Below are 21,103 nucleotides of genomic sequence, written 5' to 3'. Positions count from 1 at the left end.
CTAACCATTCTGACCTCTACTTCTTTGGTGGTGAAGACCCTTCTAACCATTCTCTGACTTCTTCTTCGGTGGTTCTGTAGCTCAGTTGGTAGAGCATGGCGCTTGTAACGCCAGGGTGGTGGGTTCGATTCCCGGGACCACCCATACGTAGAATGTATGCACACATGACTGTAAGTCGCTTTGGATAAAAGCGTCTGCTAAATGGCATATTATAACCATTCTCTGACCTCTACTTCTTGGAATTCTTCTCCAGCATGACAAAGTCAGACAACTCTGGAGGAGAGAGAGAACAACGTTATATCTGGGTCTGAGAGAGTAGACGAGGGGCGACTTTGAAAACACAGGATCTGTCTTTGCAGTGAGTCATGTATTCACCTTCCAACAGTGTCTACCAAAATGTTAAGTGTGGTAGTTGGAGGTTGTGTCGCGTGAGCGAGGTCATGTCCTTTCACACCACAGTCTAATCTCGTTCCTGCGAGAGTGCTCCGTGCTGTGTGGTAAAGGAATTAATTTAGCAAAGAACATTCCATTCAAATGAATACAGGAAGTATTCAAAGTAGAACAGACTTGTAAAATGTATGTATTCAAATTAGTAAAGGCAGGCTTGTCTACGGATGAGGAAGAGGAAGATGTTGGGAGTGAGTTGGGAGGGAGTTGTTGATAGGTGGTAGAAGATAACCTGGGTCTGTTGGGTAGACGTGAGTAATCTTCTTATATTAATTATAATTAAATGTTCTAGCTAACGTCTAATAATCATTACAATCCCACCAGCCAGCTACAGTAATGTTCCTCACATACCAATGTTGTGGATACTCATTACAATCCATAACATCCATAACCCCATGTTTCAGGCTCAACATTTGTAGGGATGCAAGGTCTCTATGCGATCAAGTGATGTCTTTGTGACAATTTTTTTTAACCAGAAGTAACCTCTGTACTTGCTAAAGATATTGGTCCATGAGTAATAAGCTTGCTTTGTTGTGTTGACTGGAACAGTACCAGACTGGCCCTGTGAACAACCTGTTCTCTGCTGACCTCTAGTGGCCATATATGGGGCGGCAGGGTAGCCTAGTGGTTAGAACGACAAATCTGTCGTTCTGCCCCTGAACAGGCAGTTAACCCATTGTTCCTAGGCTGTCATTGAAAATAAGAATTTGTTCTTAAATGACTTGCCTGGTTAAATAAAGGTAAAATAAAATAATAAATAATAAATAAATATCTCAGTGCAGGCCAGGACCCGAATTAAAAGAAATGTCTCGGAGTAGTACCAAAGTGTATAATTGAAGGTGTCCCACTTCGAAAAGAAATTGGTCACATTTCTGGTCTGCTTAATAAGGAGTGGCTCTCCCATAGGAACCAATGCATTAGTAGCTGGGTCTGGTCTGCTTAGTTCCCTGACTGTATATAACCCAGAAAAAAGGAGCGAGTGAGATGTCTCGCTTCCTCTTCCATCTCTGGTAACAGTGCTGATCTAGGATCATGTCCCAACTGTCCATATAAGGTTATTTACTATGATCTAAAAATGGCCTTTCCCCAGCCCCTCACCACTGTTGTCGAAGGTCTCCGTCAGCAGCCTGCATCATGGCCTCAGCCTCCTCATCAGATGGGGTACTAGAAGAACTGTAGATAGAATGTGGCTGCATAGGGAAGGAATGGCAGCATCTATTTGGCGAAGAGTCATTCACCGAACGTTGATAATAGTACTATTGATATGATATACAACTTTAGTAGATGTTTGTATCCAAATCGATTTAGACAGCTAGTAAAGGCAGTTTGTGAATACACGATTAGTATGTGTATGCGATTTGTTACGAGACTTTAACGCAGGACCTTGTCTAGTGCAGAAGATGGCCCTATTACAATTAGTGTGTTATGTAAATGAAGTCAGACATCAGTGTGGTGCTAACAGTATAGTTTCCTCGACTGTCTCTGTCCCATACTGGGCCCCAACCAGTCATTCTCTGCTCGCAGACACACGTGACCGCCCTCCTTGACAACGAAACTAACCGTTTGACCGATCTGACATTTCAAGCTGGCTGTGGAGTGAGCTCATGGTACGGTCTTAATCTCTGTTACCTGAGCATTTCTAAAATATGTATTTTTGATGCCCTCCCCTAGCTGCTGTGATGTCTGCTACTGACTGATGCCCTCCCCTGGCTGCTGTGATGTCTGCTACTGACTGATGCCCTCCCCTGGCTGCTGTGATGTCTGCTACTGACTGATGCCCTCTGGCTGCTGTGATGTCTGCTACTGACTGATGCCCTCCTCTGGCTGCTGTGATGTCTGCTACTGACTGATGCCCTCTGGCTGCTGTGATGTCTGCTACTGACTGATGCCCTCCTCTGGCTGCTCCTCTGGCTGCTGTGATGTCTGCTACTGACTGATGCCCTCCTCTGGCTGCTCCTCTGGCTGCTGTGATGTCTGCTACTGACTGATGCCATCCCCTAGCTGCTGTGATGTCTGCTACTGACTGATGCCCTCCCCTAGCTGCTGTGATGTCTGCTACTGACTGATGCCCTCCCCTAGCTGCTGTGATGTCTGCTACTGACTGATGCCCTCCCCTAGCTGCTGTGATGTCTGCTACTGACTGATGCCCTCCCCTGGCTGCTGTGATGTCTGCTACTGACTGATGCCCTCCCCTAGCTGCTGTGATGTCTGCTACTGACTGATGCCCTCCCCTAGCTGCTGTGATGTCTGCTACTGACTGATGCCCTCCCCTGGCTGCTGTGATGTCTGCTACTGACTGATGCCCTCTGGCTGCTGTGATGTCTGCTACTGACTGATGCCCTCTGGCTGCTGTGATGTCTGCTACTGACTGATGCCCTCTGGCTGCTGTGATGTCTGCTACTGACTGATGCCCTCTGGCTGCTGTGATGTCTGCTACTGACTGATGCCCTCGTCTGGCTGCTGTGATGTCTGCTACTGACTGATGCCCTCGTCTGGCTGCTGTGATGTCTGCTACTGACTGATGCCCTCGTCTGGCTGCTGTGATGTCTGCTACTGACTGATGCCCTCCTCTGGCTGCTGTGATGTCTGCTACTGACTGATGCCCTCCTCTGGCTGCTGTGATGTCTGCTACTGACTGATGCCCTCCTCTGGCTGCTGTGATGTCTGCTACTGACTGATGCCCTCCTCTGGCTGCTGTGATGTCTGCTACTGACTGATGCCCTCCTCTGGCTGCTCCTCTGGCTGCTGTGATGTCTGCTACTGACTGATGCCCTCCTCTGGCTGCTCCTCTGGCTGCTGTGATGTCTGCTACTGACTGATGCCCTCCTCTGGCTGCTGTGATGTCTGCTACTGACTGATGCCCTCCTCTGGCTGCTCCTCTGGCTGCTGTGATGTCTGCTACTGACTGATGCCCTCTGGCTGCTGTGATGTCTGCTATTGACTGATGCCCTCCTCTACCCTTCCTCCCTTCCCTCCCTCCCTCCCTCCCTCCCTCCCTCCCTCCCCCTCCCTCCCTCCCTCCCTCCCTCCCTCCCTCCCTCCCTCCCTCCCTCCCTCCCTCCCTCCCTCCCTCCTCCCAGCTTCACCCTGTAATCTCATCTGTCTGGGAATACAGTGTACATCCTGTTCACTGAGTGATGCTCCCATGGCCAGGGCCAACTTCTTCACCTAAACGCCAAAGTCATCTGCCACCATTTTGGATCTGTCTGTTCTGGTCTAATATAGGAAAGGTCTAATTTTGGAAAACAATACTGCTTATATTTAGTTATAGCTAGTATAGAGAGTGGCTTGAGACTAGTGTAAAGCTACGGTGATCTGATCTTCGCGTAAACCAGATTTAGCACAGAGAACAGATAGCTGTATCCCATAACTCTGACTTAAAGAGTAATGGCAGCAACAGCCTCAATAGGATTCCCACAGGTGTGTTGTGACCTCTGACCTATAGCCTACAGAAGATGTACCTTTACCCTCCCAAAGGAGACCTTCTGTTCTAGTATAAATCGTTGTTATGGTTAAGCGTGGCGCTAGCGACCCACCTCGACAGCATCCGGCAAAATTGCAGAGCGCTAAATACAAATGACAGAAATAGAAATATTTAACATTCATGAAAATACAAGTGTCATACACCAAAATAATGCTTAGCTTCTTGTTAATCCAGCCGCTGTGTCAGATTTCAAAAAGGCTTTACGTCGAAAGCAAACCATGCGATTATCTGAGGACAGCGCTCTGCATACAAATGCATGAAAATCATTTTTCAACCAGGCAGTTGCGCCACGAAAGTCAGAAATAGCGATATAATATAACAGAAGTATCTCTAAAAGCATTGATTTTCATCAGTCCACGGTAAGACAAATTGTCTATGAATTGAGAAAATTCAGCACTGTTGCTACTCTCCCTAGGAGTGGCCGTCCTGCAAAGATGACTGCAAGAGCACAGCGCAGAATGCTCAATGAGGTTAAGAAGAGTCCTAGAGTGTCAGCTAAAGACTTATAGAAATATCTGGAACATGCTAACATCTCTGCTGACAGTGTCTACGATATGTAAAACACTAAACAAGAATGGTGTTCATGGTAGGACACCACGGAAGAAGCCACTGCTATCCAAAAAAAAACATTGCTGCACATCTGAAGTTCACAGAAGAGCACCTGGATGTTCCACAGCGCTACTGGCAAAATATTCTGTGGACAGATGAAACTAAAGATGAGTTGTTTGGAAGCAACACACAACACTATGTGTGGAGAAAAAAAGGCACAGCACACCAACATCAAAATCTCATCCCAACGGTAATGTATGGTGGAGGGAACATCATGGTTTGGGGCTGCTTTGCTGCCTTAGGGCCTGGACAGCTTGCTATCATCGACGGGAAAATGAATTCCCAAGTTTATCAAGACATTTTGCAGGAGAATGTAAGGCCATCTGTCCGCTAATTGAAGCTTAACAGAAGTTGGGTGATGCAACAGGACAAAGACCCAAAACAGAGAAGTAAATCAACAACAGAATGGCTTCAACAGAAGAAAACACTCCTTCTGGAGTGGCCCAGTCAGAGTCCTGACCTTCTGGAGTGGCCCAGTCAGAGTCCTGACCTCAACCCGATTGAGATACTGTGGCATGACCTCAAGAGAGTGGTTCACACCAGACATCTCAAGAATATTGCTGAACTGAAAGTTTTGTAAAGAAGGAATATTCCTAAATTCCTGAAAAAAAGTCTGATCCCCAACTACAGAAAACGTTTGGTTGAGGTTATTGCTGCCAAAGGAGGGTCAACCAGTTATTAAATCCAAGGGTTCACATAGTTTTCCCACCCTGCACTACGAATGTTTACACGGTGTGTTCAATAAAGGCATGAAAACTTATACTTTTTTTGTGTGTTATTAGTTTAAGCAGGCTGTGTTTGTCTATTGTTGTGACTTAGATGAAGATCAGATAACATTTTACGACCGTTTACACAGAAGTACAGGTAATTCCAAAGGGATAACATACTTTCTTGCCATTGGTTCTCTCTTTCTTCTGACTTCTGACTCCAAAGTGTTTCAACCTGCAAAAACCATTGATCCTGGTCCGTTCTGTTGATGACTCGAGGTTTGGCTGTGAGGTGAGCCAGCTGATTATTTTTAGGTCCTCATCCAGCCAGCTGTAATGGTCAAGATCTGTTATCAAGGTGCTCCAAGCGTGCCACTCATCTCTGATCAGTCATCATTTAGGAGGTTTCCATGTACCTGCTGTTTACATGCTGGTCACAGAGAGCGAGAGAGAATCACTAAAACAATACAGAAATACACTACGGAAAAAGAAGGAACAGCACATCAGAAATCATCTCAATGTAATTGAAGAATCCATAGAATCAAACCACTTCTGGGAAAATTGGAAAACACTAAACAAACAACAACACAAAGAATTATCTATCCAAAATGGAGATGTATGGGTAAACCACTTCTCCAATCTTATTGGCTCTATAACAAAGAATAAAGAGCAAAAACATAGACATGATCAAATACACATCTTAGAATCAACTGACTACCAGAACCCACTGGATTCTCCAATTACCTTGAATGAGTTACAGGAATAAATAAAAACCCTCCAACCCAAAAAGGCCTGTGGTGTTGATGGTATCCTCAATGAAATGATAAAATATACAGACAACACATTCCAGTTGGCTATACTAAAACTTTTTAACATCATCCTCAGCTCTGGCATCCTCCCCAATATTTGGAACCAAGGACTGCTCACCCCAATCCACAAAAGTGGAGACAAATTTGACCCCAACAACTACTGTGAGATATGCGTCAACAGCAACCTTGGGAAAATTAGCTTTTTACCAAATTATCGTACGACAGACCACGTATTCACTCTGCAAACCCTATTTGGCAAACAAACAAAACAAAGGCAACATTTTCTCATGCTTTGTTGATTTCAAAAAAGCCTTTGACTCAATTTGACATGAGGGTCTTGTCACGTTCGTCATAGTGAGGAGACCAAGGCGCAGCGGGATTTGAATACATTCTTCTTTTAATGAATGATAAACACGTAACTACAAAACAACAAAGCGAACGTGAAGCTATAAACAACAAGTGCTGAAACAGGCAACTACACATTGACAATGACGCACAAAACCAAAATGGCAAATGGCAACCTAAATAGGATCCCCAATCAGAGAAAACGATAAACAGCTGTCTCTGATTGGGAACCAACTCAGGCCACCATAGACCTACATTTACCTAGACAATAACAAACCCCCTAGATATACAAAAACCCCTAGACAAGTGAAGAACACACATACCACCCTCGTCACACCCTATCCTAACAAAAATAATAAAGAAAACAAAGATAACTAAGGTCAGGGTGTGACAGTACACCCTCCCAAAAGGAGCGGACTCCCGGCCGCAAACCTAAACCTATTTGGGAGGGTCTGGGTGGGCATCTAACCTCGGTGGCGCTCTGGTTCTGGACGCCGCCCCCCTACTTTACACTGAGTTCGCTCTTGTAGCACAGACCCGTGGATCATCGTCGAAGGCTCTGGACTGTGGATCCTCGCTGTAGGCCCCGGGCTGGGGACCCTCGCTGCATGGATCATCGCCGGATGTTCCGGACTGGGGACCGTTGCAGGAGACCCCGGACTGGGGACCGTCGCAGGAGACCCCGGACTGGGGCCCGTCGCCGGAGGTTCCGGACTGTGGCCCGTCGTCGGAGGTTCCGGACTGTGGCCCGTCGTCGGAGGTTCCGGACTGTGGCCCGTCGTCGGAGGTTCCGGACTGTGGCCCGTCGTCGGAGGTTCCGGACTGTGGCCCGTCGTCGGAGGTTCCGGACTGTGGCCCGTCGTCGGAGGTTCCGGACTGTGGCCCGTCGTCGGAGGTTCCGGACTGTGGCCCGTCGTCGGAGGTTCCGGACTGTGGCCCGTCGTCGGAGGTTCCGGACTGTGGCCCGTCGTCGGAGGTTCCGGACTGTGGCCCGTCGTCGGAGGTTCCGGACTGTGGCCCGTCGTCGGAGGTTCCGGACTGTGGCCCGTCGTCGGAGGCTCCCGTCGGAGGCTCCGGACTGTGGCCCGTCGTCGGAGGCTCCGGACTGTGGCCCGTCGTCGGAGGCTCCGGACTGTGGCCCGTCGTCGGAGGCTCCGGACTGTGGCCCGTCGTCGGAGGCTCCGGACTGGGTACCGTCGCCGGATGATCTGGACTGCCGAGGCGCACTGTAGGCCTGGTGCGTGGTGCTGGCACTGGTGGTACTGGGCTGGTGACACACACCTCACGGCGAGTGCGGGGAGCAGGAACAGGGCTCACTGGACCCTGGAGGCACACTGGAGCGTGGTGCCGGAACTGGTGGTACCGGGCTGGGGACATGCACGTCAGGGCGAGTGCCGAGAGGAGGAACAGGGTGTACTGGGCTCTGAAGGCGCACAGGAAGCCTGGTACGTGGTGTTGGCACTGCTGGTACTGGGCTGGTGACACACACCTCAGGGCGAGTGCTGAGAGGAGGCACAGGATACACTGGACCGTGGAAACGCATTGGAGATCCAGAACATAGAGCTGGCTCAATACGTCCTGGCTGGATGCCCATTCTAGCCTGGCAAATGCGAGGAGCTGGAATAGAGCGCACCGGGCTAGAATAGCGCACTGGAGACACCGTGAGCATCTCTGCATAACACGGTGCCTGACCAGTTACACGCTCCCCACGGTAAGCATGAGGAGTTGACTCAGGTCTCCTACCTGACTCAGCCAATCTCCTCGTGTCCACCTCCCCCCAAACATTTTTGGGGCTGCCTCTCGGGCTTCCGTGCTAGCCGTGTACCTTCATATCTTCGCTGTTCCTCTATTCTCCTGTATTTCTCCTCGTAGTATCGCCGTTCTGCTTTCGCTGCCTCTAACTCCTCCTTAGGACGGCGATACTCCCCCGGCTGTGTCCAGGGTCCTGCTCCATCTAATATCTCCTCCCTGGTCCATTTCCCCATTAAGCGCTGTTCCGCCTTTTCACTCTGCTTGGTCCTTGTTTGGTGGGTTATTCTGCCACGTTCGTCATAGTGAGGAGACTAAGGGGCAGCGTGATTTGAATACATACTTCTTTTAATAAAGAAGTAACACTAAACAAACTAACAAAATTACAAAACGAGTGTAAAACTATAAACTAAGGTCAGGGCGTGACAGGTCTGCTATACAAATTGATGGAAAGTGGTGTTGGGGCAAAACCATACAACATTATAAAGTCCATGTACACAAACAAAAAGTGTGCGGTTAAAGTAGGCAAAAAAACCACACACATTTCTTCCCAGAGGGCTGTGGGGTGAGACAGGGATGCAGCTTAAGCCCCACCCTCTTCAACATATATATCAATGAATTGGCGAGGGCAATAGATCAGTCTGCAGCACCCGGCTTCACCCTACTAGAATCTGAATTAAAATTTCTACTGTTTGCTGATGATCTGGTGTTTGGTCACCAACCATACAGCAGCACCTAGATCTTCTGCACAGATACTGACAGACCTGGGCCCTGACAGTAAATCTCAGTAAGACCAAAATAATGGTGTTCCAAAAAAGGTCCAGTCGCCAGGACCACAAATACAAATTCCATCTAGACACTGTTGCCCTAGAGCACACAAAAAACTATACATACCTTGGCCTAAACATCAGCGCCACAGGTAACTTCCACAAAGCTGTGAATGATCTGAGAGACAAGGCAAGAAGGGCCTTTTATACCATCGAAAGGAACATAAAATTCAACATACCAATTAGGATCTGGCAAAAAATACTTGAATCAGTCATAGAGCCGATTGCCCTTTATGGTTATCCTCCGTTGACAACATAAAACACCAAATAATGCATGCAGAGCAGAATTAGGCCGATACCCACTAATTATCAAAATCCAGAAAAGAGACGTTAAATTTTACAACCACCTAAAAAGGAAGCGATTCCCAAACCTTCCATAACAAAGCCGTCACCGACAGAGAGATGAACCTGGAGAAGAGTCCCCTAAGCAAGCTGGTCCTGGGGCTCAGTTCACAAACAGTCCCCACAGAGAGATGAACCTGGAGAAGAGTCCCCTAAGCAAGCTGGTCCTGGGGCTCAGTTCACAAACAGACCCCACAGAGCCCCAGGACAGCAACCCAATTAGACTCAACCAAATCATGAGAAAACTAAAAGATAATTACTTGACACATTGCTTTGTTTTTTTGTTAATTATTTCCAATCTAGAATGCTATTTGGCCCTAAACAGAGAGTACACAGTGGCAGAATACCTGACCACTGTGACTGACCCTAAACAGAGAGTACATCGTGGCAGAATACCTGACCACTGTGACTGATCCTAAACAGAGAGTACACAGTGGCAGAATACCTGACCACTGTGACTGATCCTAAACAGAGAGTACACAGTGGCAGAATACCTGACCACTGTGACCGCTGTAGGCAGACATGGCTCTCAAGAGAAGACGGGCTATGTGCACACTGCCCATAAAATGAGGTGGAAACTGAGCTGCACTTCCAAACCTCCTGCCAAATGTTTGACCATATTAGAAACACATAATTCCCTTAGATTACACAGATCCACAAAGAATTTGAAAAAACTCTCATATCTTCTGGGTGAAATACCACAGTGTGACATTACAGCAGCAAGATTTGTGACCTGTTGCCACAAGAAAAGGTCAACCAGTGAAGAACAAACACCATTGTAAATACAACCCATATTTATGTTTATTTATTTTCCCTTTTGTACTTGAACCATTTGCACATCATTACAACACTGTATATTTACACAATATGACATTTGTAATGTCTATTCTTTTGGAACTTCTGTGAGTGTATTGTTTACTCTTCATTTTTTATGTTTATTTAACTTTTGTATATTATCTACTTCACTTGCTTTGGCAATGCTAACACATGTTTCCCATGCCAATAAAGCCCCTTGAATTGAATTGAGAGAGAGACAGACAGAGAGACAGAGAGAGAGAGAGACACAGAGAGAGAGAGAGCGAGAGACAGAGACCGAGAGCTAGAGAGAGAGAGAGAGAGACAGAGAGAGAGAGACAGAGAGATACAGACAGAGAGCGAGAGCGAGAGACAGAGACAGAGAGCCAGACAGAGAGAGAGACAGACAGAGAGAGAGAGTTACTGTTAATTTTGATTGTTTATTTAACTTTTGTATATTATCTACCTCACTTTCTTTGGCAATGTTAACACATGTTTCCCATGCCAATAAAGCCCCTTGAATTGAATTGAATTGAGAGAGAGAGAGAGAGAGAGACAGAGAGAGAGAATGCTTCCTCATTCATCTCACACAAATTCCTCGTCTCTATCATTTGCACTTCAAGCACTTTTTTTGTTTTTCTCCCTCCAGAACATATTGTATGTAGGCCAGGGTTATCAGACAGTCAAGGCTTCAAAGAGAGGGAGCATTCCTGTTGAATTTCCATGTATTCTGAAGAGCGTACCACATGCATTTGGACACAGCCACTGGAGTTGGTCAACCAACATTCATCTCACATGCTGACACAATTTCACTGAATTGTTCAGTACTATCAGCACAAAACAACTCAAACATTCAAATGTTTCCAACTCCAGTACACCTATCCCTGCCTCACTGTCCCTGATTCTTCCATCACACTCACCACTTCTGTCTCATACACTGCCCCACACCCTCTAGATTCTCAATTTCCTGGCAGATACCCCGTTCATGCCTCTCGCTCTCAAACTGTGTCTTATATAAAGGTAGTATGGAGCGCTGTGTCCGCCTTGTACCCGTCTCTCGCTCTACCATGGATCCCAATGACCATTAGCCTTGGATTTTTGTATCCTAAACAGTCAAGACACTATGCTATGGGCTCTCCTGTCTAAATTCCCTGGCCTAGACACTGTAAGATGGGCTCCCCTGTCTAAATTCCCTGGCCCAGACACTGTACTATGGGCACTCCTGTCTAAATTCCCTGGCCGAGACACTGTATTATGGGCACTCCTGTCTAAATTCCCTGGCCCAGACACTGTAATATGGGCTCTCCTGTCTACATTCCCTGGCCCAGACACTGTAAGATGGGCTCTGCTGTCTAAATTCCCTGGCCTAGACACTGTAAGATGGGCTCTCCTGTCTAAATTCCCTGGCCAAGACACTGTAAGATGGGCACTCCTGTCTAAATTCCCTGGCCTAGACACTGTATTATGGGCACTCCTGTCTAAATTCCCTGGCACAGACACTGTATTATGGGCACTCCTGTCTAAATTCCCTGTAAGATGGGCTCTCCTGTCTAAATTCCCTGGCCCAGACACTGTAAGATGGGCTCCCCTGTCTAAATTCCCTGGCCCAGACACTGTACTATGGGCACTCCTGTCTAAATTCCCTGGCCCATAAACTGTAAGATGGGCTCTCCTGTCTAAATTCCCTGGCCCATAAACTGTAAGATGGGCTCTCCTGTCTAAATTCCCTGGCCTAGACACTGTACTATGGGCACTCCTGTCTAAATTCCCTGGCCCAGACACTGTACTATGGGCTCTCCTGTCTAAATTCCCTGGCCTAGACACTGTATTATGGGCACTCCTGTCTAAATTCCCTGTAAGATGGGCTCTCCTGTCTAAATTCCCTGGCACAGACACTGTATTAGGGGCACTCCTGTCTAAATTCCCTGTAAGATGGGCTCTCTTGTCTAAATTCCCTGGCACAGACACTGTATTATGGGCACTCCTGTCTAAATTCCCTGTAAGATGGGCTCTCCTGTCTAAATTCCCTGGCACAGACACTGTAAGATGGGCTCTCCTGTCTAAATTCCCTGGCCTAGACACTGTGCTATGGGCACTCCTGTCTAAATTCCCTGGCCCAGACACTGTAAGATGGGCTCCCCTGTCTAAATTCCCTGGCCTAGACACTGTACTATGGGCTCTCCTGTCTAAATTCCCTGGCCCATAAACTGTAAGATGGGCTCCCCTGTCTAAATTCCCTGGCCTAGACACTGTACTATGGGCACTCCTGTCTAAATTCCCTGGCCCATAAACTGTAAGATGGGCTCCCCTGTCTAAATTCCCTGGCCTAGACACTGTACTATGGGCTCTCCTGTCTAAATTCCCTGGCCCATAAACTGTAAGATGGGCTCCCCTGTCTAAATTCCCTGGCCTAGACACTGTGCTATGGGCACTCCTGTCTAAATTCCCTGGCCCAGACACTGTAAGATGGGCTCCCCTGTCTAAATTCCCTGGCCCAGACACTGTAAGATGGGCTCCCCTGTCTAAATTCCCTGGCCTAGACACTGTACTATGGGCACTCCTGTCTAAATTCCCTGGCCCATAAACTGTAAGATGGGCTCCCCTGTCTAAATTCCCTGGCCTAGACACTGTACTATGGGCACTCCTGTCTAAATTCCCTGGCCCATAAACTGTAAGATGGGCTCCCCTGTCTAAATTCCCTGGCCTAGACACTGTACTATGGGCTCTCCTGTCTAAATTCCCTGGCCCATAAACTGTAAGATGGGCTCCCCTGTCTAAATTCCCTGGCCTAGACACTGTGCTATGGGCACTCCTGTCTAAATTCCCTGGCCCAGACACTGTAAGATGGGCTCCCCTGTCTAAATTCCCTGGCCCAGACACTGTAAGATGGGCTCCCCTGTCTAAATTCCCTGGCCCGGACACTGTACTATGGGCACTCCTGTCTAAATTCCCTGGCCCATAAACTGTAAGATGGGCTCCCCTGTCTAAATTCCCTGGCCTAGACACTGTACTATGGGCACTCCTGTCTAAATTCCCTGGCCCATAAACTGTAAGATGGGCTCCCCTGTCTAAATTCCCTGGCCTAGACACTGTACTATGGGCTCTCCTGTCTAAATTCCCTGGCCCATAAACTGTAAGATGGGCTCCCCTGTCTAAATTCCCTGGCCTAGACACTGTGCTATGGGCACTCCTGTCTAAATTCCCTGGCCCAGACACTGTAAGATGGGCTCCCCTGTCTAAATTCCCTGGCCCAGACACTGTAAGATGGGCTCCCCTGTCTAAATTCCCTGGCCTAGACACTGTACTATGGGCACTCCTGTCTAAATTCCCTGGCCCATAAACTGTAAGATGGGCTCCCCTGTCTAAATTCCCTGGCCTAGACACTGTACTATGGGCTCTCCTGTCTAAATTCCCTGGCCCATAAACTGTAAGATGGGCTCCCCTGTCTAAATTCCCTGGCCTAGACACTGTAAGATGGGCTCCCCTGTCTAAATTCCCTGGCCTAGACACTGTACTATGGGCTCTCCTGTCTAAATTACCTGGCCCAGACACTGTACTATGGGCTCCCCTGTCTAAATTCCCTGGCCCAGACACTGTACTATGGTCTCTCCTGTCTAAATTCCCCGGCCCATAAACTGTAAGATGGGCTCTCCTGTCTAAATTCCCTGGCCCAGACACTGTACTATGGGCTCCCCTGTCTAAATTCCCTGGCCCAGACACTGTACTATGGGACTCCTGTCTAAATTACCTGGCCCAGACACTGTACTATGGGCTCCCCTGTCTAAATTCCCTGGCCCAGACACTGTACTATGGTCTCTCCTGTCTAAATTCCCCGGCCCATAAACTGTAAGATGGGCTCTCCTGTCTAAATTCCCTGGCCCAGACACTGTACTATGGGCTCCCCTGTCTAAATTCCCTGGCCCAGACACTGTACTATGGGACTCCTGTCTAAATTCCCTGGCCCAGACACTGTAAGATGGACTCTCCTGTCTAAATTCCCTGGCCCAGACACTGTACTATGGGCACCCCTGTCTAAATTCCCTGGCCCAGACACTGTACTATGGGACTCCTGTCTAAATTCCCTGGCCCAGACACTGTAAGATGGGCTCTCCTGTCTAAATTCCCTGGCCCATAAACTGTAAGATGGGCTCTCCTGTCTAAATTCCCTGGCACAGACACTGTAAGATGAGCAGAGAGGTTTGGCCTTTGAAAACCATGTTCAGCTAGGAACTAAGTGCACAGAAGCAGTTTCAGAAGCAGAAACAGGCTTCCGTATAATGAATATAACATTATTCATGAATATAATAATCATGATAATACCTGCAATTTATATAAAGCTTTTCATCGTCGAATACATTACTACTTGTTATGACAGAAAATGCACCAAATATAAAGTATTTATGGACATAATTTGAGGGCAAGACGCTGTAATTATGCAAATGTCACAACTTTGAGAGATAAGGTATGCAAATTCTATAGAAAGAGAGAGAGAGAGAGAGAGAGAAAGAGAAATAGAAAAAAGAGAGAGAGAGAGAAAGAGAAAGAGAAAAAAAGAGAGAGAGAGAGATTATTGGATTATACCAGTTTGTATCCATCTATTCAGAGTTGAGGTCTGTTGTGTATCGCTGTGTTCTCTTCCCCACTGTGTATCGATCCGGTCTGTCTCAGATCCCATCCCAAAGATAGAGACCCCCCCCCACTAGGCTCAGATCCATAAAAAAAGCATGCTGTGTAATCTGGACCACTGTACAGATACAGACCAACCCCAGGCTGCGTCCCAAATGGGCCCAGGTCAGAAGTAATGCTGTACATTGGGGAGAACAAGTATTTGATACACTGCCGATTTTGCAGGTTTTCCTACTTACAAATCACCTACCAACCAGTAAGAATTCTGTCTCTCACAGACCTGTTAGTTTTTCTTTAAGAAGCCCTCCTGTCCCATAGGAAACACACCATGTGGCCTTTGTTCTGGTCTCTCTCCACTACAGCTATCTGTTCTGGTCTCTCTCCACTACAGCTATCTGTTCTGGTCTCTCTCCACTGCAGCTATCTGTTCTGGTCTCTCTCCACTACAGCTATCTGTTCTGGTCTCTCCACTACAGCTATCTGTTCTGGTCTCTCTCCACTACAGCTATCTGTTCTGGTCTCTCTCCACTGCAGCTATCTGTTCTAGTCTCTCTCCACTGCAGCTATCTGTTCTGGTCTCTCTCCACTACAGCTATCTGTTCTGGTCTCTCTCCACTGCAGCTATCTGTTCTGGTCTCTCTCAACTACAGCTATCTGTTCTGGTCTCTCTCCACTACAGCTATCTGTTCTGGTCTCTCTCAACTACAGCTATCTGTTCTGGTCTCTCTCCACTACAGCTATCTGTTCTGGTCTCTCCACTACAGCTATCTGTTCTGGTCTCTCTCCACTGCAGCTATCTGTTCTGGTCTCTCTCCACTGCAGCTATCTGTTCTGGTCTCTCTCCACTGCAGCTATCTGTTCTGGTCTCTCTCCACTGCAGCTATCTGTTCTAGTCTCTCTCCACTGCAGCTATCTGTTCTGGTCTCTCTCCACTGCAGCTATCTGTTCTAGTCTCTCCACTGCAGCTATCTGTTCTGGTCTCTCTCCACTGCAGCTATCTGTTCTGGTCTCTCTCCACTGCAGCTATCTGTGCTGGTCTCTCTCCACTGCAGCTATCTGTTCTGGTCTCTCTCCACTGCAGCTATCTGTTCTGGTCTCTCTCCACTGCCGCTATCTGTTCTGGTCTCTCTCCACTGCAGCTATCTGTGCTGGTCTCTCTCCACTGCAGCTATCTGTTCTGGTCTCTCTCCACTGCAGCTATCTGTTCTAGTCTCTCCACTGCAGCTATCTGTTCTGGTCTCTCTCCACTACAGCTATCTGTTCTGGTCTCTCTCCACTGCAGCTATCTGTTCTAGTCTCTCCACTGCAGCTATCTGTTCTGGTCTCTCTCCACTGCAGCTATCTGTTCTGGTCTCTCTCCACTGCAGCTATCTGTGCTGGTCTCTCTCCACTGCAGCTATCTGTTCTGGTCTCTCTCCACTACAGCTATCTGTTCTGGTCTCTCTCCACTGCAGCTATCTGTTCTAGTCTCTCCACTGCAGCTATCTGTTCTGGTCTCTCTCCACTGCAGCTATCTGTTCTGGTCTCTCTCCACTGCAGCTATCTGTGCTGGTCTCTCTCCACTGCAGCTATCTGTTCTGGTCTCTCTCCACTGCAGCTATCTGTTTACCCACAGAGAAACTACCTCACCTTTACTTGTCTTTTCATTTACTAGAAGGAGGTTTAACTATTAGGATGTCTATTAAAGCTACAATCTGGGCGTTTTTTTATTGTTGCAAAATGTCAGCCCCTCTGCTTGTTCTGGTATACAGATATAGATTCCTAGATCCCAGACGGCACCTTTCAAATATTTCATATACTGCTGGTATAGTGTATTTACTTAAGCAATTAGACCTAAGAGAAGAGCAGCTGCAGTGCACAATATGTCCATTAAGGCGACATGACCAAGTAATGGTATATGTTTATCATGGTCTCAATGCTGCCAGACCTATTGAAATAGGCTGTGGTATACGATACTGTGTCAGTAGGAGTTTAATGGCCTTTATATAATGCAATGGTGACGATGACTGTTTCTCACAGCAGCCATTGTGCGTGTTATTGCGTGTTATATATACCCTATTGCTTCCAAATGGAACCCTATTGCTTCCAAAAGGAACCCCATTGCTTCCAAATGGAACCCTATTGCTTTCCAAATGGAACCCTTGCGTTCCAAATGGAACCCTTGCGTTCCAAATGGGACCCTATGCGTTCCAAATGGAACCCTATTGCTTCCAAATGGAACCCTATTGCTTCCAAATGGAACCCTATTGCTTCCAAATGGAACCCTATTGCTTCCAAATGGAACCCTATTGCTTCCAAATGGAACCCTATTGCTTCCAAATGGAACCCTATTGCTTCCAAATGGAACCCTATTGCTTTCCAAATGGAACCCTACTGCTTTCCAAATGGAACCCTATTGCTTTCCAAATGGAACCCTATTGCTTCCAAATGGAACATAATGCGTTCCAAATGGAACCCTATTGCTTCCAAATGGAACCCTATTGCTTCCAAATGGAACCCTATTGCTTCCAAAAGGAACCCCATTGCTTCCAAATGGAACCCAATGCGTTCCAAATGGAACCCTATTGCTTCCAAATGGAACCCTATTGCTTCCAAATGGAACCCTATTGCTTCCAAATGGAACCCTATTGCTTCCAAATGGAACCCTATGCATTCCAAATGGAACCCTATTGCTTCCAAATGGAACCCTATTGCTTCCAAATGGAACCCTATTGCTTCCAAATGGAACCCTATTGCTTCCAAATGGAACCCTATTGCTTTCCAAATGGAACCCTACTGCTTTCCAAATGGAACCCCATTGCTTCCAAATGGAACCCCATTGCTTCCAAATGGAACCTAATGCGTTCCAAATGGAACCCTATTGCTTCCAAATGGAACCTAATGCGTTCCAAATGGAACCCTATTGCTTCCAAATGGAACCTAATGCGTTCCAAATGGAACCCTATTGCTTCCAAATGGAACCTAATGCGTTCCAAATGGAACCCTATTGCTTCCAAATGGAACATAATGCGTTCCAAATGGAACCCTATTGCTTCCAAATGGAACCCTATTGCTTCCAAATGGAACCCTATTGCTTCCAAAAGGAACCCCATTGCTTCCAAATGGAACCCAATGCGTTCCAAATGGAACCCTATTGCTTCCAAATGGAACCCTATTGCTTCCAAATGGAACCCTATTGCTTCCAAATGGAACCCTATTGCTTCCAAATGGAACCCTATTGCTTCCAAATGGAACCCTATGCATTCCAAATGGAACCCTATTGCTTCCAAATGGAACCCTATTGCTTCCAAATGGAACCCTATTGCTTCCAAATGGAACCCTATTGCTTCCAAATGGAACCCTATTGCTTTCCAAATGGAACCCTACTGCTTTCCAAATGGAACCCCATTGCTTCCAAATGGAACCCCATTGCTTCCAAATGGAACCTAATGCGTTCCAAATGGAACCCTATTGCTTCCAAATGGAACCCTATTGCTTCCAAATGGAACCCTATTGCTTCCAAAAGGAACCCCATTGCTTCCAAATGGAACCCAATGCGTTCCAAATGGAACCCTATGCGTTCCAAATGGAACCCTATTGCTTCCAAATGGAACCCTATTGCTTCCAAATGGAACCTTATTGCTTCCAAATGGAACCCTATTGCTTCCAAATGGAACCCTATTGCTTCCAAATTGAACCCTATTGCTTCCAAAAGGAACCCTATTGCTTCCAAATGGGACCCTATTGCTTCCAAATGGAACCCTATTGCTTCCAAATGGAACCCTATTGCTTCCAAAAGGAACCCCATTGCTTCCAAATGGAACCCAATGCGTTCCAAATGGAACCCTATTGCTTCCAAATGGAACCCTATTGCTTCCAAATGGAACCCTATTGCTTCCAAAAGGAACCCCATTGCTTCCAAATGGAACCCAATGCGTTCCAAATGGAACCCTATTGCTTCCAAATGGAACCCTATTGCTTCCAAATGGAACCCTATTGCTTCCAAATGGAACCCTATTGCTTCCAAATGGAACCCTATGCATTCCAAATGGAACCCTATTGCTTCCAAATGGAACCCTATTGCTTCCAAATGGAACCCTATTGCTTCCAAATGGAACCCTATTGCTTCCAAATGGAACCCTATTGCTTTCCAAATGGAACCCTACTGCTTTCCAAATGGAACCCCATTGCTTCCAAATGGAACCCCATTGCTTCCAAATGGAACCTAATGCGTTCCAAATGGAACCCTATTGCTTCCAAATGGAACCCTATTGCTTCCAAATGGAACCCTATTGCTTCCAAAAGGAACCCCATTGCTTCCAAATGGAACCCAATGCGTTCCAAATGGAACCCTATGCGTTCCAAATGGAACCCTATTGCTTCCAAATGGAACCCTATTGCTTCCAAATGGAACCTTATTGCTTCCAAATGGAACCCTATTGCTTCCAAATGGAACCCTATTGCTTCCAAATTGAACCCTATTGCTTCCAAATTGAACCCTATTGCTTCCAAATGGAACCCTATTGCTTCCAAATGGAACCCTATTGCTTCCAAATGGAACCCTATTGCTTCCAAATGGAACCCTATTGCTTCCAAATGGAACCCTATTGCTTCCAAATGGAACCCTATTGCTTCCAAATGGAACCCTATTGCTTCCAAATGGAACCCTATTGCTTCCAAATGGAACCCTATTGCTTCCAAATGGAACCCTATTGCTTTCCAAATGGAACCCTACTGCTTTCCAAATGGAACCCCATTGCTTCCAAATGGAACCCCATTGCTTCCAAATGGAACCTAATGCGTTCCAAATGGAACCCTATTGCTTCCAAATGGAACCCTATTGCTTCCAAATGGAACCCTATTGCTTCCAAAAGGAACCCCATTGCTTCCAAATGGAACCCTATGCGTTCCAAATGGAACCCTATTGCTTCCAAATGGAACCCTATTGCTTCCAAATGGAACCCTATTGCTTCCAAATGGAACCTTATTGCTTCCAAATGGAACCCTATTGCTTCCAAATGGAACCCTATTGCTTCCAAATGGAACCCTATTGCTTCCAAATTGAACCCTATTGCTTCCAAAAGGAACCCTATTGCTTCCAAATGGGACCCTATTGCTTCCAAATGGAACCCTATTGCTTCCAAATGGAACCCTATTGCTTCCAAAAGGAACCCCATTGCTTCCAAATGGAACCCAATGCGTTCCAAATGGAACCCTATTGCTTCCAAATGGAACCCTATTGCTTCCAAATGGAACCCTATTGCTTCCAAAAGGAACCCCATTGCTTCCAAATGGAACCCAATGCGTTCCAAATGGAACCCTATTGCTTCCAAATGGAACCCTATTGCTTCCAAATGGAACCCTATTGCTTCCAAATGGAACCCTATTGCTTCCAAATGGAACCCTATTGCTTCCAAATGGAACCCTATTGCTTCCAAATGGAACCCTATTGCTTCCACCTATTGCTTCCAAATGGAACCCTATTGCTTTCAAATGGAACCCTATTGCTTTCCAAATGGAACCCTATTGCTTTCCAAATGGAACCCTACTGCTTTCCAAATGGAACCCTACTGCTTTCCAAATGGAACCCCATTGCTTCCAAATGGAACCCCATTGCTTCCAAATGGAACCTAATGCGTTCCAAATGGAACCCTATTGCTTCCAAATGGAACCCTATGCGTTCCAAATGGAACCCTATTGCTTCCAAATGGAACCCTATTGCTTCCAAATGGAACCTTATTGCTTCCAAATGGAACCCTATTGCTTCCAAATGGAACCCTATTGCTTCCAAATTGAACCCTATTGCTTCCAAATTGAACCCTATTGCTTCCAAATGGAACCCTATTGCTTCCAAATGGAACCCTATTGCTTCCAAATGGAACCCTATTGCTTCCAAATGGAACCCTATTGCTTCCAAATGGAACCCTATTGCTTCCAAATGGAACCCTATTGCTTCCAAATGGAACCCTATTGCTTCCAAATGGAACCCTATTGCTTCCAAATGGAACCCTATTGCTTCCAAATGGAACCCTATTGCTTCCAAATGGAACCCTACTGCTTTCCAAATGGAACCCTATTGCTTCCAAATGGAACCCTATGCGTTCCAAATGGAACCCTATGCGTTCCAAATGGAACCCTATTGCTTCCAAAAGGAACCCCATTGCTTCCAAATGGAACCCAATGCGTTCCAAATGGAACCCTATTGCTTCCAAATGGAACCCTATTGCTTCCAAATGGAACCCTATTGCTTCCAAATGGAACCCTATTGCTTCCAAAAGGAACCCCATTGCTTCCAAATGGAACCCAATGCGTTCCAAATGGAACCCTATTGCTTCCAAATGGAACCCTATTGCTTCCAAATGGAACCCTATTGCTTCCAAATGG

The sequence above is a fragment of the Oncorhynchus gorbuscha genome, linkage group LG07 (genome assembly GCF_021184085.1).
Source record: "Oncorhynchus gorbuscha isolate QuinsamMale2020 ecotype Even-year linkage group LG07, OgorEven_v1.0, whole genome shotgun sequence".
Lineage (NCBI taxonomy): Eukaryota > Metazoa > Chordata > Actinopteri > Salmoniformes > Salmonidae > Oncorhynchus > Oncorhynchus gorbuscha.
The sequence above is the reverse complement of the archived record's forward strand: the minus strand, read 5'-3'. Positions refer to the sequence as shown.